The sequence below is a fragment of the Larus michahellis genome, chromosome 1 (assembly GCF_964199755.1).
Source record: "Larus michahellis chromosome 1, bLarMic1.1, whole genome shotgun sequence".
Taxonomy (NCBI): Eukaryota; Metazoa; Chordata; class Aves; order Charadriiformes; family Laridae; genus Larus; species Larus michahellis.
The window spans coordinates 64197855-64212052 of record NC_133896.1 but is presented as its reverse complement, the minus strand read 5'-3'; the positions used below and the strand labels follow the sequence as shown (position 1 = coordinate 64212052).

Sequence of the window (14198 nt, the reverse complement as noted above, 5' to 3'; positions counted from 1 at the left end):
TCATATGGTAGCAGCTGGTTGGAAGCTAGCAGAAGGAAAGGCTACAATGAGTTAGTCCCAAACAATGGAAAAGAATTGGTTCAGGAATATGACAGAGCTACTTTTCTAGACTAATTTCCAAAGGGAAAATTGCCACAATTCGAATACATTTCCATGGAATGTAAACACAGAATTATCTCACAATCTTGTGAAATCTCCACCCCAAAGTTACTACATGATTATGGTGGATGCTACGACTAGGAGGTTGTAACCAGTCCTAAGAGAAACAGGCTTCAAGAAGCACAGTCACTTCTTTCTGTTCCCTACAAACCTTCCCTTAATAAAGCATGCAAGAAATGAGCACGGATATCCTGAAAGCATGCCAAAGTGCACTCACTGATAATACTCCTGGCCTCAAAGAAAAAAAAACAAAAAGAAAAAAGACTTCTTAAATGCAGTTTGAGAATTTATTCACTCACAAAATATCTTCAAGTGAAAGAAAATGGGAATCCAGCCCAAGTGAAACTAACGGGAGAGAACAACTTTGGCAGGTGAGATGCAAAATGAAGATTAAGAGGTCCAAGTGCAAGGCTGAGGAACAAGGAGGCAAATACATAGTGACAAGTAATACGGCATTCCTTAAGCACATGGGAAACTGGAACTCTAGAAGAGCCAGTGGGTCCTGCAGACCGTACCACAGACTATCCCGATGCAAAGAAGTCAATGAGGGCAGAAAATGAGATTGCACAGAAGTTAAATGGCTCCTCTGCTTCAGTTTTCACTGCAGAGCAGAGCGAAGAGATGCGTGCCCTAGGGCGATACAAGTAAAGAACTTGAGGCAGAACTGCCAGACAGCGTTAGGGGAAATAAAGTAAATAAAAAAAGAAACAACTCTAAAAATTCGATTGTACTAAACTGCTGCTGCTTTCCAGAGCTGAGAAAAATCAGCTAAAGGCAGGTGTAAACCAGCGAGCCTGAAACAGAAGCCCCACAAACTAGCCTAGAAAACACATTTTTCAGAATGATAAATCATGCCTTTCTGATCTACAAGAATCCTTTAAAAACTTATCTTGGCTATTTTTCACTAGATGTAAATTGTTTGGAATTTCAACGACTTTGAAGAAAGCTCTTAGGAGAGCTTGGTAATCTTGGGATAAGAGGTAAGGTCCTGTCACTCTAAATATTAGTCAAGGAACTGAGAATCCCAGGGTAAGAACAATAATCAGTTCTTCGTACGGAAGGGGGGGGTTGTGCCACCCAAGGTTCAGCCTAGGCTCAGGGCTATCGAGTGCATTTATGAACTACCTGAAAGAAAGAAAGAAAAACAAGGTAACAAAATGTGCTGCCCATACGTAATGGTGTTAATCAACAGCACGGAGGTCCTTGCCCTTGCAACTACCCAGGCAACTGGACAACACAAATATCAGATAAAATTCACCACAAACACATTGAAGTCTAATGGAATGAAAATATATATATGCTTACATACCACTGTATACCAACGATTACTGAATTAACTTCTAGATGTCAAAAAAGTTTTGGAGACTAAAGATGTCATATCCCTGTGCTTAGTGGAAGAGACATTCCAGACTAGACAAAACTTTCAAATAGCGCTTCTAAATTTTTAACCTGTAATATGAAAAAAGAAATTGACTCTGGCAATTACATTGCAATTATAGAATGCCTGGTTAAATTTCAACTAAATGTGCTCACTAAAATAAAGGCAGGAATTGTGAGCACGCTTAGAAATAAACAATCCGAAACATTTTGCTGATTTAAAACTAGGCATGGGGCTGCAAAAGGCCACTGAAAACAAGAAACATGAGAAAAAGTGTTATATTTGTGAAGAGTGACCTACTACACTACTTAAACAGAAGAGAGGTTAAAGCAAAAAGAAGCTTGTGTTATGAAAATAAGGACATTAGAGACACAGGAATTCAGAATGAAGATTAAGGAAACCTCAACTATTCAGAGTTATGGAAATACATCTTCAAAACCAGAACAGCTTGGGTGTGGATTATCTGTTTCATTCCAGATCTATGCACGTTTAAAGCTAAGGAAGATGACCGCTACATGGAAAGAGTTTTAAGCAGTCCACATAACCCTGGTTTTACAGAACTCAACCCATGCTCTTCCATCCACTTTCATACCTTGTACAATTGGACTGCTACTCACAGGGCATGACCCATGCCTTAGAAAAATCCAGACCTATTTCACAGCCTGATACATCTGCTATAGAAGCAGCAGCAGCCTTCAATGGTTTAACTCCGCAAGGCAGCAAAACCGGGACCGGACAGGAATCTGAGCAAGGAAACCAGAGAAGTAGGCAAGGCCATGCAATGTGGGCAGCTCATCTGGGATCAGCTGCCACAGCTTGGAAGTCCTGCTACTCCAAAAAGTTTTTAGACCTAGAACACTTTTCTAAACCTGGAGGAACAGAAGACAGATATAAATGAGAATCAAAAGAATATCCCTTTCATTTCACACAAATCACACGCTGCATCAGGCAGTGAAGACGATACTTGTTCCAGACTAAGGGTCTACTTAACACTGAACAAAGGCCAAAATGTTTTGCAACAGAAGCTATGATTATATAGGGACCAAAAAACAAAAATAAAAAAATCCCAAACACCATGTCCTGTAGAGTAACTGAAAAGAACATACACAAGTCTTTGGGAAAAAATTGTATCAAAATTCCATTCTTATTCAATTCTATAACTATAGCAGTAATACTTTTCATAGAATCACAGACTGGTTCAGGTTGGAAGGGACCTTAAAGATCATCTAGTTCCAACCCCCCTGCCATGGGCAGGGACACCTTCCGCTAGACCAGGCTGCTCAAAGCCCCATCCAACCTGGCCTTGAAAACTTCCAGGGATGGGGCATCCACAACTTCTCTGGGCAGCCTGTTATTTTAAATAACAATTATAAATTATTACAATTGTTTACAATTATTTTGTAACAAAATAATTTTGTAATACAAATAAATTTGTAGTAATTTACGATTATTAAAATTGCTTACAAGTGTTTACAATTACTAAAATTATATGTACAATTAAAATTTTGCATATACGTTATATTCTAACTTTCAAAGGTATATTTTGAGAAAAAAATTAAACTGATCAGGAAAGGGTAAGTTTGAGAAAATGCTCCTCATTGCCCATTGCTGTACACTATACCACTCTTTGTGAGACATCGTGATCATCAAAATGCCACAATGAACAGCATCAGCTGGACATCATAAGGCATCATGAAGAGCTTACTGTAGCCAATGTATCTATGTCATATGTAGGCTCAAGTTCTTGTTTCCATTCCCTCAATACCCAATTAAGTGCTGCAAGCGTTCAGACACAAACTACAATTTCACTGACCTGGAAAAGAAATCTTAGATGCAGTAACTCAAAAATTTCCATTTCGATAAGTCTTATGTGAAATATTTCAACCTCAATTTTTCTCGACTTTGACAGATAATTTGCACTTCACAGACATCTCCTTCTTTGGGTTTTTTGTTTGTTTCAGAGTTTCCTATTTAAATAAGACAAGAAATTCCCACCTACAATTACTTGAGAGATATCAGCTGGTAAAATCCCAACTAGAATTAGAGCCTTATTGCACATGCTGAAAGTGTCAATACAGAAAGATGCAAACTTGTCATTTATACTACGTGTCATGCAATTGGAAAGTCTAAAGTTAGGTAATACATTTTTGCTACACATCCCTACAGTTTGGAAAGTTTCTCCAAACAGACTCGCTTTTGATGTGTAAAGTGAAATGTTGGGGCAAAATGTCCACACATTTCATTTGTTTTCTCTATAAAAATGCACAGTCTCCATATTCGCTCAACCTACAGTGGTGGTTAGCACAAGAAAGGGGGGTTCTTATTTAAAGGACTACTTCCTTGTACATATAGTCATAAATAATTCAAACTAAATTATAGTACATAGCAATTAAATGAACAAAGAACATGCTGTAATATACCACCTTTGCTTTTTAGTCCTTTCCTTGTACGGCAGTATTCAATCTCCAGCCACTCTCAAGAGCTCTCACCCTTTGTGAAAATTAGCACGGAGAAGCTGTATTTGTGCACAGAGAAGCAGCCAAAGAAAGGCCAGGACCATATAGCACATTATGCTACCTAATAAGAAGAGGTGTTCGTAAATATTATCTCAGTGGCAAAATACTAAAAGGATCTATACATGTTTTTTGAAAGCAGCCTCAGAATTACTTTTCTAGATCAAAGTTATGCTTAAGAGCAAGGAGCTCACCCACTTTTCCTCCCATTCGCACCCCTTTATGAACCTCAGATTTTTGCATCGTGAAAATGTGACCAATTTTGCAGGTAGTTAGGGACAAGGAGAGAAAATGTTCCCCACTTTCCTACATTTCTGAGTCCAGACAGCTTTACAAAACCATTTCAGATGTTAAGCCATGAAGTTTTCTCCCTTCGGAGGTAAAACTGAGGGCTGATCCCAGCAGGAAGGTGGCAGCCTCCACCTCTCATCAGGATAAAGTCAGAACCTTCACAGCACCCGTCACACAGAGACTGGTTTTGGCAAGGGGTTATGCCCAGCCCACACCGTGCCTCGGAAAGGCTTCTACATTTACTTTGTCTAAATAAATCCCGCTGTTCTCAGTGAGGTAACTCACAGCCCATAAAGCTGTTCCAACGCAGGAGACGTGCAAAGACTGTAGCTCAAATTACAAGCTATTGAAAGAAGAGACTGACACCTCTTAAAACACATACACCTATAATCCCAATGGCCACTCAATACTAAGGAGTCCAAAACACCAACTAAACTCCATATCCCATTTAAAGACAGGTTCTTGAGCTAACAAACACAAAGGGAACAGAGCTTGCCTTTTCTTCTTCATCACCCCATAAACACGGTTCCCACACTATTTTCCGAGTGCAGGGAAATTCCTGAGAACTGGATTCAACGTAGATACCCCTATTTAGGCAGCCCATAATCCCTGCAGCTCTTTATAAATCTTCTGATGGTGGATTATCTATTTATGATTAGTAATAGAAGAAAAACAAGAGCAACCTTTAGGCTTCTCTGAACTCTGTAGGTCTTTGGTCAAAGTGGCCAGAAGATCACCATACCATAACAGGCTCCCCCATGGCTTTCTGTTGGTTTTCTTTTGTTGTGTTTTTTTTGTTTGGTTGCTTCCCCCCCTCCCCACTGCATAAGTATCCCTAGAAGAGGAGGAGGCCTGCAGCACGGAGCAAGTATGCTAATGTCGTATCATCCTAACTGCCATGCCAACGGCAATCACACACACGCCCGCTCACATGCATCTGCCAAATAATCACTTAAGCAAGCATCAACTACAGAGATTAGCAAAAGCATCTGACAACGCGCAAATCAGACAAGAAACATGGGCTGAAGGGACAGCTTAGGAAAGTGAGGATTTAATAAGTGAAACGACATGAAGTCCCCAAATCAAAGCTTGCTATGTTTTTGGAAGATTTCTGAAAATCCTATCTGTTGGCCTTAGATTTTCTTTTTCCACCCCTCCTCAGTCCCTACTGCGTATCAGCTGCACCCAGGCAGACTTCTAATAAAAGCAAGTGACTCTTGCGCAAACAAAAACATCTTTGTGACCTCTGAGAAGGCAGCAATCCAAGCAAACAACCAGGCAGTCAGGTGGCATAAGCTACTGGGAAGCAATCGGAGCATCTCAGGGGCCTTTCGTCAGTACCAGAAGGAAAGCTAAGCCACTACCATAGAAGACTGGGTTTCCAGGAGAAACCACCCTAGGTGGAACAAGAAGTTTAGACTACTTCCGTTCAATATAGTGGCAGTGGGGAGGCTACTTTTGAATACATAATTTATAGTGTTCAAACTAAAGGAACAGAGTGTTTTCCTACCAGAATTAAGGCAGAGTATCAGAACAATTTCTTGATTTATCTTTAATTTACTAAAAGGTGCTTCACTCCAAAAGCACTTTCAATAAAAGTAATGAAATTCTGCTGCAAGACGTGCAAGAAGAGCCACAACCATTTACCAGATTATAAGTCATTTGTGTCTTATTTTGAAGAATTTGTCACCAAAACAAATGGGTGGGCACCTTTCTAAATCTTAGGCTGAAATCTATAGTCCTTATTATGATGAAGCTCTTGCTAAAGCATCAGCTTTGCCTGAATAATGGTTGGAGGATGTGTGCTTGGTTTAGTATTAATCTCAGCTTGACAGGAAGAATATGATTCTTAGTGAGCTGAAAAAGATCTCAATATGGAAATGGAAGAAGTTCAGTTGTCCAAAAGCAAACTGTGAGTTTGCAGTGCCACAACACTACAGAGACAGCACGGTATTAGAGGTGCCATCTTTATACCAAGCCTATTTCTAAGTCCCTTCCTATACCACTTTTTTCAAAGACAGTAGACCTTTCTTAAGAGATCCATCCATTACCATCTAACAAAGTGCCTAGAGGAGCATCACAGAAATGTTAAAATGGGCATTTTGAGCCAATGTGAGTCTTTCCACTGTTGCTTGCATGCTGTAAACCTGTAAAAAAAAAAAAAAAAAAAAAGACAAAACACCTGTAAAATAGTTATTTTTAAATACAAAGTTTTTGATATGAGAACTACCTACACACAGTATTAAGTACATTTTGGATGCTCCTGTCACAGAGGGAAAGATGCTCCAGACTGTGAGCCTTCTGTTGCAGGCTACAGATGGGCGCATACATTTGCATTGCACTACTAAGGCTCTTTTGCACTTTGAGATACATGATGTGTGAGAAGTATAGCTAAAAAAAAATAAATACATACATAAATAAAGCTGCTGTACTAGTGATCCAGTCGAAACAAGGAAGCCTTAAATGCAACAATCAGAACATCTTTAGTTGGTTATGAAACTAATGCCAGTGTTCACATGGCTCTGAGAAACAAAACCCAAGAACAAAAAAGGTTTTGTGCCTGATATCCAATGGAACTGAATCTGAGAAGCCAGTTCAGTCATTTTCACTGCTTGCAATCAGACAGGGACACTCTGACTTCCACAGATAGCTATGTATTTACTGCTTGTGTCAATGCACAGGGAATTCATCCTTTCTTATATACCCGTAGAGCACAATTAACTGTTTTTTACCTTTCTAATCCTTAGGGACAGCCTAAGACAACAGGCGGATGCAGGTAGCAAAGTCAGACAGTGAATACAACAGCAGAATGGTCTATCTTCCTTAATGAGCTCAGAAGATCAAGACCAACTTTGCACTCAAGCCTGAGAAACAGGCTACCTCCACCTCATTGCCAGCATCCCTAGTGCTTTGCCTGCCTCCACTGCCACCTGGACCAGCCCCCCTAAGACAACAGACCACCAGCTAGGTGTGGAGAGAGAGGCTTGGTGAAGGAAAGAAAAGCCTACCCAGCCTCCTCTTCCCTCCCAGTTGTTCTGTCTGGTTTTAATCTTGGGAGGAGAACTTATACAGACAGCGAGTTGCTCCAAAAATATTGTTTGAAGACAGCAAAAATTCTACTTGTTTTACACTGTTAGCTAGCGGTGGGCCAGTGTCAAAACAAGCTTTTGGACTGAGATATTAGAGAAGTTCCCCTCTTTTTCTTCCCTCCCCACAGGCACTTGACAATAGTATCATCTACAACTAAGTGGGGGATGTTTACAAGGTCCAAGCTACACTGGAACTCTGTAGAAACTAATGAGGAAGGAAGATTTTTCTAACACTCGCGTGAAACATTTAATGAGCTCTGAAATAGTGCTGTCAGGCCTCAGAGGAGAAAGGTCCTGTTTAAAATTGAACTTTCCAGTTTACTAAATGGCAGTGGACTGGAGCCCCAAGCACTATTTATTTTCAGAGACTATTTTTATCAGAAAATCCCCAACTCCTGTAACATTCTTCTGCTCTAAAAGTCTTTACCCCTCTGTCAAAGCTGCCATGCAATCAATGGCACTTGCCAAGTAACATGCTCGTAGGGCCCAAATTAACATATTAATATATTTTTCTTAACGTAATGAAACCGGATTTTGCCTCGGACATAGTTTGCTCTACTCCTCACCTCCAGAGGTTATCCACATTGAAACCAGAATCTGCTCTTCTGGGAAGGCAAGGAAGGGCAGAGGCTTTTTGGAGTGGAGGGACGGAGGGGGTGGAAATCACCTGGCTGCATCAGTAATACGTCTAACTCTTTATTATATTCACATTCCCCCTTCTCATCTCCCATGAAACTGCCTACAGCTGTGTTCTCTCAACCTTCGGTCTGAAAGACATTAAAAAACAGTCTGCAAGATGACTACAGTTTTTAAAAAGTCACTCCCACATATGTAAGCAAGCAAGGAAATGAGAAAAGTTTTTTAAAAAAATAAAAAATCATCATGGTGCCACGGCAGGAGGTAGAGCCAAATATGTTAAATGGTTCAGTGATTCCATTCCTTGGAGTAAAATAAGGTGAGACTTATTGGCCAAGAGAGCGTCTAGTTTGCTAAAGCCCCACTGACCCTTTCTACCATGATGAGGTAAGCCATGGCTGAAAACTTAACAAACTGAGCTATTTTAATACCACTACATCAAACACCACCTGCAACAGGGCCTTTTAAGTCTTAAAGGTCCTTACTTTTCACTAGTGAAAAGACTGTGAGCCTGAAGAGGGTCTGATAAGTATTAATGAACTTGGCATCACAAAATCAGTTCTTCTGGCAACTCAGAGCACACAAAATTTTAAGCAGCAAATTCCAATACTGACTGCCAACTCTTATTTCATGGGTTGGATCAAGCTCATGTTAAAGGTAGTGGGATTAAAGGGTTTCTCCAGCTGATGACCAACTCCATTTGACATACGTTCAACAGTTTGCAAAGCATATTTAAATAAATAAATACATAAAAATCTACTAGTCTTTATGTAGTATCTATTACAGTTGGCACAAATAACAGGTATCAGTCCCTTGGAAGTTAATGACACACAGAAGATACGCCTTTCCTCATCTTGTTTAACTGCTGCTGTGTCAATCCACGGAGACACCGCCATACCGTTTCTTACGCAACTAAAATGCTCTGGGAGTTATTGTAGTAAAACGCAAACATCCCTATTACAGAAGACATTGCTCGCTCGTTTAATTTCATTAATTAATGAATTTCAGCTTCATAAAAGCTGAAGAAAGCTCATGTGAGACAACTGACTCAAATTTCCCCCAGCCCTCCTCAAATGCACGCTGAACACTTGACAATGCCCACTTTTCTATTTTCCTCTCCGCGGCTCCATCGGAGAGGACCCTCTATGCATTCAGAGCAGCACAATGGAGAATGATTTCCAAAGCATTAACTTGGAGCCATTGAGACTTGTATGTTTTCAAAATGACTCTATTGTGCTCAAAGGATTCTAGACTACCCCAGCTACTCTAGAAGAGAGTCTTTTTCCCTTTCTCAAAACGTCCATCCCTCGAGCCATCCCTGGAGTGCATTGTTGGGGCTCATTCCTTAGTGCAGCGAGTTCCATCAGTCAAAGCTCAACAGATACAAATAATATCAGGATATGGATATAAATTAGTGCGACAGACCCTAAATAGTTTTGACAGGTTTAGTAAGTATATATAGCGACACAGAATGCTATTCCTGCTGTCAGACATCAATATGTAGACAGAAGATTGGGGGCACCATGGAAACTCAGCGACATAAGAGTGGTATTGATTGGATAGAAAACGAGGCTGCAATTTAAGCTTAAGGCTGCCAGAGATGCCAAGAATGGAGAATGACCTCCAGCAGTGAATTTTCAGCATAAGCTCCCTGTGAACAAGCCAGTCCAAGAAGGATAAATCAGGGACAAGCTCACCAGGGATATGGGTCGACCGAATGCCGGCTACCAGATGAGAATCACCCTGTGTGCGCGCGCGTTACAGTGACCTAGTTCATTCAAAGACAGCATTTTGAATGGTTTATTATGGAGGCTTGAAACAAAGAGATTTCCTCAATTAAAGTCCTGAAATGAATCCTCTAAATGAAAATGCTTTTGATACACTGATCAGCAAGAGGTTGTAAATATCGAAGCGAAGCGTACATTGTTAAAGACCAGTTCCCACAGAAAACACCCCGGTTGGGCGTATAGGTAATGAGGGGGCCCGAACAGAGCAGGAGGTTTCGTGAGCAGTGCCAGCTCCATCCCTAACGCCCCAGTCTTACACTAAAACACTTGCTGCACTATAACACTTGATAAATCATATCCACACTGCCATGAAAACACACTAAAATAAAATAGAGTATGAGTTAAACGAGCGCATTTTCAGAGCTCCTGTAAAAGATTATTTTTAGTTGTTACCTGAGGAATCGGGAACAACCGTTCCCAGAATGACAGAGAAGAAACACAGGACGTGTCAGGGAAATACCTTGCTGGAGCCACGATTGCTGGAAGTCAGCTAAGTAATAATATTCACATTAGTGACAGAAAGATGAATCTACACAAAACATCCATCAGCTGTACAGCTGTGTCAGGAATAAGATAAGCCTCCAAAGTGTTCTCAGTGTCAATATGGGCGCTAGAGGAACACAGGCATATGGCACTGGGATAGCAGCACTATAGTTTGTAATACGATAGTAAGACCAGCCTTCTGCTGGCAAGGATGTTATCAGCCACAGGCAGCATCTCAAATAACTGGCAAAAGACACCTGAATAATTGCAGAAAGTCTTGTTTTTCTTAGGCCACTTCTACACTATAAACAAAGACTTGACATGTGTTAAAGAAAGACCTGTTGCTGGCTTCTCTTTTTTCCACCTAAGAGCCTGCTCTGGAGCACGCTTAATTCAGTAAGTTTCTGTCCTTCAATTTCATCCAAAGCTTCATAAGCAATAAGTCACCGAAGAGTTTAAGTTTAGCCTGGAGACGGGTATATTAAACCCCTGCTTTCTTTCCATTTAGGGAGGGTCACTAAACTATGCAGGAGGTTTTTTTCTTGCTGTTTTTTTGTTTGTTTGTCTTCTCCAATGAAGTACCCTCTCCATTCACTTCCAAATTTTCATTACTACAGCAAATTAGCAAATTTTGTCCCAAATATGCAGGTTCCTTTTTCCCTTCGGACCATTTCTCTTGATCGAAAGTTCAGACTTTTTTTTTTTCTTTTTCTTAATTCTTATTTCTTTGCATGGAGGAAACAGAAATACACAGAAAAAAAAACCACATAAATTTACATCAGTTCAAGCACGCTGTCCAGAAAACATAAAAGACGAGTATTTCTTTGTCACAACTTCTCCCATACCCTTCCCATCTCTCTATTTCCCTCCATCCCTTCCCTCCTCCTCCCTAATACATGCAGTTACACCCTCCGTCTATTTCTTTTCCAATAAGTTGAACTTTGCTAAAAGCTTGGAACAATCAAGCCCCAAGGGGAAAACAAGGAACAGGCAGAGAGTTCAAAAGTCGATGAGCCACAGGTAAAGCATTCTTCCACTGTCATGCAAGTCACTTGGAGCAAACAGGATCTAATTAAAACACCTACCCACTACTCATAGCTGCAGGGTTATCTCACAGAGAAAGATTTAATGCATGTCGCAAACATGTCCACAGTGCTCCGGAGACCCAACTAGTTTCTAGGGTTTACATCCTAGAATCCAGCTTCAGCGCGTACCACTAAGCTAACGCACAGTAGATATTCACCACCAAAGCAAACCACTTGCAGTGTGGAAGTGTGCAACAGCCAACTGGGACATGTAAAAGAAGCCAATGAGCTCCCACAGAATGAAGACTACCTTTCCTCTATAAAAAAACCTCTACTTTTAAAGAGGAGAAGATGAACGATGGTAAGGAGTTAGAAGCACCGATGTTGGAGACCATAACACATTTGCAGAATAGTGTGTATGCTCAACAGGAGGAAACAGTGTTTTCACTGTTAAGCCAGATTTTCTCCCAACCTATCCCTTTGGAGGAAGTCAAAGACACAAACTAACGACGGCAGTTTTAAATAGATCTATCAGCATTTGCTGGACTCAGTTTTTCCACCAAAAGTAAACTAGGGATGAGAAGGCTAAGACACAAGAAAAATAACATTTAAAGTGCTCAGTTTGAGGGTACAATTTAGCCTCGTTAACCCGAGTCTCCACCGGAACATTCCTGGCACACGGCAACTGGGACCTGCAGGAGGTTTGCCGCTACGGGGTCACTCTGCTGCCCTTTTGTCCTCTCGAAACGGATCAGCCCGAGGACTCCTGCCTCCTTTCCCCGCTGGGTCACGTCCCCCACTGCCACCTCTCTCTTCTTCACCCTGCCTCGGCTTTTTAACGCTCCCATGTACCAAACCAACGCTACCACCCCCAGCGTGGCGGCCGTCTGGCGCGGCAGCTCTCCCCACCGCCCCGAAGCGCAGCGGGGACACCCCCCCGCCACACCGTTCGTGCTCCCGGGCACCTCCAGACCTCGCTCCCCGCCTGTCCCTCGGACAGGTGTCTCCGGGGCTGCAGGTGCCCCCCCCGCCCCACCCCGCTGGGTCCGGGCTCCCACCCAACCCCACGGCCTCTTCTCCCCGGCACCCGCCGGGCGGCGAGGGCAGGCGAGATGGGGCCGGGACCGCAGAGCCCCGCTGGGGCAAGTCACTTGGGGATGGGACGAGTCCCCTGGAGCCGGGGCTAGCCCCCCGGAGCCGGGGCAGGGCGGGGGGCAGCGCTTCCCACCCTCCCCTTGGAGGAGCGGGGCGCGGGGGACACCATCCCTCGGGCAGACCCCTGGAGCCCCCGCCGCCCCCTCGGACTTACTTCGGGCGGCAAAAATCTCTTCTCCCGCAGCTGAGAGGGGCGAGCCGCGGGCGTCCCCGCTGAGCAGCGGCTGCTGCTGCTTCTCCTACTGCCGCCGCCGCCGCCGCAGCGCGTCCCTTCGCTTCCCCACGGACGGGCTCGCCGGCCGCCGCCTCACGCCCCGCTCCGCCCGCGCCCCGTCTCTCTCTCCCGCCGGAGATTTCTCGCCGAGATTTTTATACTGGAGGCAGGGAACCTGATCCGCGCTTTGACTCGGCAGAGCCCGGGCTGCGGCGAAGGCGGCGAGAGGAGGGCGGCGGGCGGGCGGCGGGGCAGAGCGAGCGGTCGCGCTGCCCCCTCATGTGATGCGGCGGGGGCGCGCCCGACGGGCGGGTCACCCGCGGGGCAGCCTCGCCCCCGCCGACGGGGACGGGGGGTGCGGAGGGTGGGGAGGGGGCGGGACGGGACCGCACCGGGGTGGCTTGCGCCGACGGAGGGGCTCGGCGGCAGCTCCCCGTGCGCCCGGGGGATCGTGCCGCCGGCAACGGGCTTGTAAACCCAGGCGACTTCCCTTCCTCTTCAACGCGGCACCCCCGGCCGCCGGCGGGGTGAGGGCACCTCACGGTACCCCCCGGCCGGCGCTCGCCAGGGCCTCAGCTGCTTTTCCAGGCACAAACATCTACAGCGTTTGCCCGGGTAGCCTTTGAGCTGTCGGAGTTTGGGGAGCTTTTAACTTTTTAGCCTCGCTGACTTCCAGCTTGCCACTTAGCCCACGGCAGTGTTGGACTGGACATACGGCTGGGGGAGAAACAAAAAATAATAATAAAAAAACCCCAGCTTTTCATTTCAATTTGGGCTGAAAGTGCCATGAGAACAACTTTTGTCATGGTGCTTCAACACTTCTGGTTGCAGCGTTTGCTGGACTTATATCAAGGCTTTCATTTAAGAGCAGGCTTTTCCAACTTTTAGGTTCATTACATCCACTGAATAAGCGTGTTCCCCAATCCGCCGTTTAATTTAAAACTAAGTGGACTTGTTCCAAACTCCAGGCAATTTTGGTGTAATTCCCCATCCCCAGAGCAAGTCTCTGCCTTGATTTGAAAGACTGGGCCCATTGACTGCTTGGGTCTCAGTTGGGGTTGCAGCTTGCAGCTCCTGCTCCAGGTTTGCACGGAAATCCAGTTCAGATTCTTCTCCTGTTTCCCGAGGAATGAGCTAAAAAAGTAATTTGTCTGGCACCGTACACATTGCATCATCTAACACCTACCATCTGTGACAATGAAAAGCACTGTGCGGCTGGTCCCAGCGTGGGCAATTGCACCCACCTGGAGTCTTTCTTAGTAAAGTAAACTACTCCCTCCCATCCACACCTTGGCATCTTCTTTTCATCACACAGTTATGTGTTTAGTCCTGGCATGACTGCTCAGGATTTGCACCACCGGCAGATTTAATGACAGTGATGTAATTTAAAACAACAACTTTGATTTGCAGTCTAAAGTGGCTGGAGCGAATATTCTTTCTAGCAGCTGGACGAGTGGAAATGAGCACT

General features: G+C 43.9%; 1 protein-coding gene across 1 annotated transcript in view; it reads right to left on the bottom strand.

Annotated features, from left to right (window-relative positions):
* Positions 1–13230, bottom strand: part of PTN (pleiotrophin) — a 79491-nt gene extending 66261 nt beyond the window's left edge. Inside the window, exon 1 of the mRNA XM_074582785.1 lies at positions 12671–13230. The gene's annotated coding sequence lies outside the window, so the exon portion shown is untranslated. The remainder of the gene's footprint in view (positions 1–12670) is intronic.
* Between the last annotated feature and the right edge of the window lie 968 nt (positions 13231–14198).